General features: G+C 44.1%; 1 pseudogene; it reads right to left on the bottom strand.

The window, feature by feature from the left end:
• Positions 1–338: 338 nt before the first annotated feature.
• Positions 339–5,439, bottom strand: LOC129047753 (zinc finger protein 714-like; annotated as a pseudogene).
• Positions 5,440–7,813: the final 2,374 nt, after the last annotated feature.

Here is a 7,813-nt window from a genome sequence, read left to right as displayed (position 1 = left end):
GACTGCAGGCGCCCGCCACCACGCCCAGATAGTTTTTTTTTTTTTTTGTATTTTTAGTAGAGACGGGGTTTCACCATGTTAGCCAGGATGGTCTCAATCTCCTGACCTTGTGATCTGCCCGCCTCAGCCTCCCAAAGTGCTGGGATTACAGGCGTTAGCCACTGCTCCTGGCCAGTAGGTTTTTTAAATTACTAATTCAATTTAAGAATTTGTTGGCCAGGCGCGGTGGCTCATGCCTGTAATCCCAGCACTTTGGGAGGCTGAGACAGGAGGATCACGAGGTCAGGAGATCGAGACCATCCTGGCTAACATGGTGAAACCCCGTCACTACTAAAAATACAAAAAAAAATTAGCCGGGTGTGGTGGCGGGTGCCTGTAGTCCCAGCTACTCAGGAGGCTGAGACAGGAGAATGGCGTGAACCTGGGAGGTGGAGCTTGCAGTGAGCCGAGATTGCGCCACTGCACTCCAGCCTGGGCGACAGAGCGAGACTCCATCTCAAAAAAAAAAAAAAAAATTTGTTATTGGTCTCTTCAGGTTTCACTTTCTTCCTGGCTCAACTGTGGGAGATTGTGTGTTTCGAGGAATGTATCAATTTCTTCAGATTTTCTAATTTGTGTGCATAGGGATGTTCATAAATCTCTAAGGATATTTTGTATTTCTGTGGGATAAGTTGTAATGTTATCTTTGTCATTTCTGATTGTGCTTATTTGGATCTTTTTTTGTTTGTTTCTTTGTTCTCCCAGCCCTAGTGATGCTAGCTTCTTTCTTCAATATCCGTATCCAGGATGCCTTTAGTATTGTCTGTTTGTCTTGCCAGTTCTCCAGTGCCTGTTAACAATTTTTTTATATTAAATAGGTAATAAGATATCATGTAAGTAATCATCAGTAAACTTTCAGGTCATCTGTCCATTTATCAATTATCTATCTCTTCCTCTGTTTACCTATTTTTCTTTCTATTGATCTAGCCAATGCATTTTTATCAGAAAATTTCCATGTTTTTTGTCTGTTTGTTTGTTTTTTTGAGACAGAGTCTTGCTCTGTCACCAGGCTGGAGTGCAGTGGTGCGATCTCGGTTCACTACAACCTCTGCCTCCCAGGTTCAAGTGATTCCCCTGCCTCAGCCTCCCAAATAGCTGGGACCACAGGCATGTGCCACCACGCCCAGCTAATTTTTGTATTTTTAGTAGAGATGGGGTTTCACCATGTTGGCCAGGATGGTCTCAATCTCTTGACCTCATGATCTGCCCACCTCAGTCTCCCAAAGTGCTGGGATTACAGGCGTGAGTCACCACGCCCTGCCAAAATTTCTATGTTTTGTGGAGACCACTTGACAGTCTGACTTGACGTAAATAATTATCTTCAGAGTATAGTTTGAAGTATACCTCTGGTCCCAGCACATCTCCCTCACTGTCTGTTGCCTACCAAAACTTCCACCATTAGCGAAATCATCCTCTTGGGATAAATTTTCTATCTCCGAAGATTCTCTTAAAATGCAGATGTAATCACCTGATGAATTCTTCCTGCCTGCATCACAGACAAAACCAGCTCACTGAGACCATGGTATTGCAGTAAAGAAAGAATTTGATTAATGCAAAGCCAGCCACATGGAAGATGGAGTTATTACTCAAATCTGTCTCCTCGGAGCCTTGAAGGTTGGGGTTTTTCAAGGATTGCTTGGGGGCAGGAGGTAGAGAATGCGGCAATCGACCGATGTTGACTGGTTGGGGATGCAATCATTTGGGTGTGGAAAAGAGTCCTCCTGAACTGAGTCAGCCTCTGAGCGGGGGCCACAGACTGGTTGAATCATGGGTTGTGTGTTCTGACCTGGATCCATGACCCATATTTCAACCAGTCTGTGGCCCCCACTTGGAGGCAGCCAGTCAGCCAGTTATCAGAAATACAAAAGTATGAAACAAAACCTTAAAAGGCCAATCTTAGTTTCTACAATAGTGATGTTATTCACATGAGTAACCAGGGAAGTTACAAATCTTGTGACCTCTGGACCAATGGCTGGTAATCGTTTAACTATGCTTACATCTTAGCAGAATTCAGGACCCTCTGGATGGAGGCAGGAGGCAGCCAAATGCCTAGGCAGATAGGGGTGGGTCCCCAGTGAAACCCCACCTCCAAGCCAAAAACAGTCTGAAGGCTGAAAAACCAGACTGCTGGTCTTGGATGAAACCCGCAACCTAAGAGGGAGAACTTCTGTTCCTGTTTGCCTGCACTTTCCTGATTGATTCTTTCTGAATAATGCCTTTTAACCAATCAATGTTGCCTTTTCCAATACTACCTAGGCCTGCCCCTTCCCCATTCTGAGCCCATAAAAAGCCCCCAGACGCAGCCATATTGAGGGGGCTTACCACTCCCACCTCCTCTCTCTGCTGAAAGCTGTTTCATCACTCAATAAAACTCCCTGTCTTGCTCACTCTTTGAATGTCAGTGCATCCTCATTCTTCTTGGGTGCAGGACAATAACTTGGGAACCAGTGTACAAGCCAGACTTGGCCTGGGCGGGCTGAGTAGGCAGGCCATCTCCTGCAGCAGGTAAAGGCCATCTCCAGCAGCAGGTAGTGTGGCTGAGTGAGGCCCAGGTGGTGCACCACCAGCCAGAGGTTCCTGGCTTGCAAAGTGACCAAGAAGAAAATTTTGTGTTACTCTCATAATCCTAACCTTGGCCTTTTGTTAGTTTTACAAAGGGGGTTTAGTTTTGGGAAGGGCTATTATTATTCTTGTTTTAAGGTTCAACTATAAATTAAACTCCTCCCAGAGTTAGCTTAGACTACGTCCAGGTATGACCAAGGACAGCTTGGAGGTTAGAAGCAAGATGATGTCAACTATGTCAGATTTCTCTTACTGACATAATTTTGCATAGGTGGTTTCAGAGATATTCCTCAGCATGTAGAGTATGGTGTCATTCATATCATAACATAGATTAGCAGATCATATTGTTTATTCACCTGTCAGAGCAATGGCAAAAAGGAGCACAGAGCATTGTAAGTTTTCATAACTTCAACATGAGCCCTTGTTTTCCTATATCCTTGGGATTTTCTTGGTGACTTGTATACATTATACTCTGAATGAGTATGTGTCAATAGCATGAGGCAGTTGAGGTAGGAGAAAATGAAACAGAAGATGGAGTGTGGCACAGAAGGCAATGTTAGAGTGTGGCAACTTCTCAGCCAGGAGGTGGTCTCAGAGCCATGGCCACCTGAAAAAGGGAAAGGAGCAGAGAAATCTCAGGAAGGAGTGCTGAGGGTAAACTTTGCTTATTTCAAAAGTCCTGTCTCAGACTGGTCCCCTGATGCAGAGATTATGCTTAAGGGAAATTAAATTGGCAACAAATAATCTTTTCCGAAAACTGTGATAAGAAATTATTGCTTGCACCATAGCACTGGCCTTCCTTTCCTGTACTGTCATTCTGTATCAGTGTAAAGTTAATCATAAGATCATGTTTATTGAGAGTCTTTGACCCAGGCAAACTCAGGATGTGGAATAATCCGTAGATTGAGAAATTGTATTTCTTCTCTTATTAGCAAAGACTAGTTTCCCTTAAGCAGCTGTGGGATGGGAAACCGACAAAGACTTACTCATTTAGGCTCTGTTATTTACAACTCTTTTTAATTCCTGCTTACAAGGTTTTCAGCCCTGACACTTTTTATCAGCGTTGCACTTTTCTCTTCCTCTCCAAAATTTGTCAGAGAAATGTTTATCTATGTCAATATCTATGTCCAAATCTATATTTCTTTATTTTTTTCTCAGCGGAGCTTCCCTTACAGAGGCCTTCTTCATATGCTAAACAGCATTACAGAAGTACTAGAAAACTACAAAAAGATGGATCACTCTCACTATACAGGTATTTGCTCTTAGGTTTTCAGAGAGATTTTATGGTCTGGAGCCTGATGTCCTGATTGCAGGCTGTGAGCAGAAAAGAGGAGAAAGGAAACTAATGTGATAAATAGAACAATTGGACTTCCACTCATGTAGGTAGAGTGATGGGTTAATACTGAGTGTCAACTTGATTGGATTGAAGAATACAAAGTATTGATCCTGGGTGTGTCTGTGAGGGTGTTGCCAAAGGAGATTAACATTTGAGTCAGTGGGCTGGGAAAGGCAGACCCACCCTTAATCTGGGTGGGCACAATCTAATCAGCTGCCAGCGTGGCTAGAATATAAGCAGGCAGGAAAATATTGAATATTAGGAATGGAGTTCTTTCATTGTTTTGGGGTTTTCTGGAGTAGGCTGCTTAATATGATTAGACCCCAAAATGCTAAGGACTCTACTTCTAATAGTATAGAGAACACTGATAGTCCTTGATGTGAACTGTAGAGAGTTATGCAAAATAAATGCATTTGGCACTCCTGATTCATTATTCATGAGCGGCAAGGAGTTTAGTGACTCTATACGTAATACCTTTGACCATATGTGGAGAACCAAGGAACATAATGAAGCTGGTTGGTTGCTCCTAAGTTCAGTGGACAAAGTGATGAAAGAAAATTATGAACTCAGGGATTCTGTCTTCTGGCTTCAGAAGCTGATACTGAGCCTCAAATCTGCTAAGATTGCCCTGAGTGAGAGTCTTATCTCCTATAGAGAAAGAGTTGAAATTGTGGAAGAACAGAGACAAGCTCTTATCATGCAAGTGGCTGACCTGCAATGAAAGGTGCATGCACAGCCCCACCATGTGTCTACTGTTAAAATGAGGGCATTGATTGGAAAAGAATGGGAGCCTGCAACTTGAAATGGGGATGTTGGGAGGACTCTGATGAAGCTGGGGACACTGAGTTATTAAACTCTGATGAACCTTTTTTGCCAGAAGAAACAGCTTCCCCATCCCCAGTAGTGGCAACATCCCCTCCCCATCCTATGCTGCCATCAGCCTTTACATCTTTGTCTGAGGAGATAAACCCTGCCTTGCCTGAGGCAACAGTGATGGCCTCCCCTGATGGGCAGTTGCCCAGCAAGATAATGTTGATTCTCCTTAGTAGTCACTGCTAACACCTCTGTTTTGCTTCTAGACCTATAACTAGACTAAAGTCCTGGGGGGCCCCTAAAGGTGAGGTTGAGATTGTGACCCATGAGGAGGTGCCCTACACTCAAAAAGAACTGCTTGAGTTTTCTAATTTACATAAACAGAAATCTGGAGAACAGGCAAAGGAATGGATATTAAGGGTGTGAAATAATGGTGGAAAGAACATAGAGTTGGATCAGGATGAATTTATTGATTTGGGCCCACTAAATAGGGACTCTGCATTTAATGTTGCAGCTCAGGGAGTTAAAAAAGGTTCTAATAATTTCTTTGCTTGGTGGGCTGAAATATGGATAAAAAGATGGCCCACTGTGAATAAGCTGGAAAAGCCTGATCTCCCTCAGTTTAATGTAGAGGAAGGGATCTAAAGGCTTAGGGAGATTGGGATGGTAGAGTGGATTAGTCACTTTAGACCTACTCATCCCAGCTGGGAGGGTCCAGAAGATATACTCCTGACAAATGCCTTGTGAAATAGATTTGTGAGGGCAGCACCTACATCTTTAAAGAACCCTGTAATTGGTCTTCTCTGTATGTCAGATCTAACAGTGGGAACCATAGTCACTCAACTACAAAATTTAAATACAATGGGAATAATTGGATCCCAAGGTGGCAGGGGCCAAGTGGCAGCACCCAACCATCAAAGGCAAGTTGGGCATAGCTACCATAATGGATGGCAGAAACAAAGGGGCAATCAGAATAGTCTGACTGGTGTAGAGCTCTGGCATTGGCTAATAAATCACGGTGTTCCTGGAAGTGAAATTGATAGGAAGCCTACTGCATTCCTACTTAATTTATATAAGCAGAAACCTTCGAGGTCAAATGCACAAAAGACTTATTTGAATTTGAATTATAAAAACAGAGAATCATGGCCCCTCGATCAATTTCCAGACTGAAGTCAGTTTACAGACCCATAACCCCTTGAATGAAGGGGAGGCCATGTCCCCTTGAGGAAGGACCCCACTACATTACCGATAATTTATGCAGTAAATCTTCTCCCATCCTTCCCCAAGGAGACCTCTGGCCTTTTTCCAGGGTAACTATGCACTGGGGAAAGGGAAATAATCAGATATTTCATGGACTACTGGACACTGGCTCTGAGCTGACGTTGATTCCAGGGGACCCAAAACGTCATTGTGATCCTCCAGTTAAAGTAGGGGCTAATAGAGGTCAGGTAATTAATGAAGTTTTAGCTCAGGTCTGACTTATAGTGGGTCCAGTGGGCTCCTGGACTCATCCTGTGGTCATTTCCCTAGTGCCAGAATGCATAATTGGCATAGACATACTTAGCAGCTGGCAGAACCCCCACATTGGCTCCCTGACTAGTAGGGTGAGAGCTATTATAGGGCAAAAGGTCAAATGGAAGCCATTAGAGCTGCCTCTACCTAGAAGAATAGTAAATCAAAAACAATATCACATCCCTGGAGGGATTGTGGAGATTAGTGCCACCATCAAGGACTTGAAAGATGCAGAGGTGGTGATTCCCACCACATGCCTGTTCAACTCTCCCATTTGGCCTGTACAGAAGACAGATAGATCTTGGAGAATGACAGTGGATTATCTTAAGCTTAACCAAGTGATGACTCCAATTGCAGCTGTTGTACCAGATGTGATTTCATTGCTTAAGCAAATTAACACATCTCCTGGTACCTGGTATGCAGCCATTGATGTGGCAAATGCCTTTTTCTCCATTTCTGTTCATAAGGCCAGTTTGCCTTCAGCTGACAAGGTCGGCAATATACCTTTACTGTCCTACCTCAGGGGTGTATCAACTCTCTGGCTTTGTGTCATAATCTTACTTGGAGAGATCTTGATCGCTTTTTGCTTCCACAAGATATCACACTGGTCCATTACACTGATGACATGCTGACTAGATCCAGTGAGTAAGAAGTAGCAAACACACTGGAATCATTGGTGAGATATTTGCATGCCAGAGGATGGGAAATAAATCTGACTTTCAGGGACCTTGTACCTCAGCAAAATTTCTAGGGGTCCAGTGGTGTGGGGCCTGTTGAGATATTCCTTCTAAGGTGAAGGATAAGTTGCTGCATTTTGCCCCTCCTACAACCAAGAAAGAGGTACAAAGCCTAGTACAAAATCTCATTGGATTTTGGAGGCAACACATTCCTCCTTTGGGTGTGTTACTCCAGGCCATTTATCAAGTGACCTGAAAGGCTGCCAGTTTTGAGTGGGGTCCAGGAGAAGGCTCTGCAACAGGTCCTGTCTGCTGTGCAAGCTGCTCTGCCACTTGGGCCATATGACCCAGCAGATCAGATGGTACTTGAGGTGTCAGTCTGAGATAGGGATGTTGTTTGGAGCCTTTGGCAGGCTCCCATAGGTGAGTCACAGTGGAGGCCTCTAGGATTTTGGAGCAAGGCCCTGCCATCTTCTGCAGATAACTACTCTCCTTTTGAGAGACAGCTCTTGGCCTATTACTGGGCTTTGGTGGAAACTGAACGTTTGACTATGGGTCATCAAGTCACCATGCATCCTAAACTGCCTATCATGAACTGGGTGCTTTCTGACTCATCTAGTCATAAAGTGGGTCATGCACAGCAGCATTCCATTATCAAATGAAAGTGGTAAATACACGATTGGGCTTGAGCATGTCGTAAAGGCACAAATAAGTTACATGAGGAAGTGACTCAAATGCCCACGGTCTCCCTTCCTGCCACCCTACCTTCTCTCCCCAAGCCTGCACCCATAGCCTCATGGGGAGTTGCCTATGAACAGTTGACAGAGGAAGAGAAGACTAGGGCCTGGTTCACACATGGTTCTGCACGATATGC

The sequence above is a fragment of the Pongo abelii genome, chromosome 13 (genome assembly GCF_028885655.2).
Source record: "Pongo abelii isolate AG06213 chromosome 13, NHGRI_mPonAbe1-v2.0_pri, whole genome shotgun sequence".
Taxonomy (NCBI): Eukaryota; Metazoa; Chordata; class Mammalia; order Primates; family Hominidae; genus Pongo; species Pongo abelii.
Note: the sequence above shows the minus strand (reverse complement) of the source record. Positions and strands in the feature narration are given on the sequence as shown.